We start from the raw sequence: 473 nt of genomic DNA, 5'->3' as shown, positions 1-473 counted from the left end.
TAATATGTTGTGAAATGACTACCACAATTAGCTTAGTTAGCATACCCATCACACTTCACATAGTTATCAATTTGCATGTGTGCATGTGTGTGGTGAGAGCATTTAAGATCTATTCTCTTAGTGAATTGTTGCAAACAATACAGTATTAGTAACTATAGTCACTTATTCCATTGTCATTTTCTAGATAGATCAGAGGATCATCTTTTCTTATTCCTGCTTTCACCCGTGGCCTTCATGAACACACCCACATTCTGTGCAGAATAATGTCACTGTATTTAAAAAACAGTATAAACCCTTGGGATTAAGAAACTCACTGATCCCAGAACAACTTGGACATTACTTTTTAGGGATCTGATTTCAACAAAATGAAACATATCTTCTTCATGGTCTTCTTTCAAGGCTTTCCTGGGACCTCAGCTTCCAGCTCCATTATTTATTCTTCCCCTGTTGTTTGGTTAGAAAAATCTGACTAA

Source organism: Crocuta crocuta, unplaced genomic scaffold (genome assembly GCF_008692635.1).
Source record: "Crocuta crocuta isolate KB4526 unplaced genomic scaffold, BGI_CrCroc_1.0 scaffold211, whole genome shotgun sequence".
In the NCBI taxonomy this organism is placed as follows: Eukaryota; Metazoa; Chordata; class Mammalia; order Carnivora; family Hyaenidae; genus Crocuta; species Crocuta crocuta.
Note: the sequence above shows the minus strand (reverse complement) of the source record.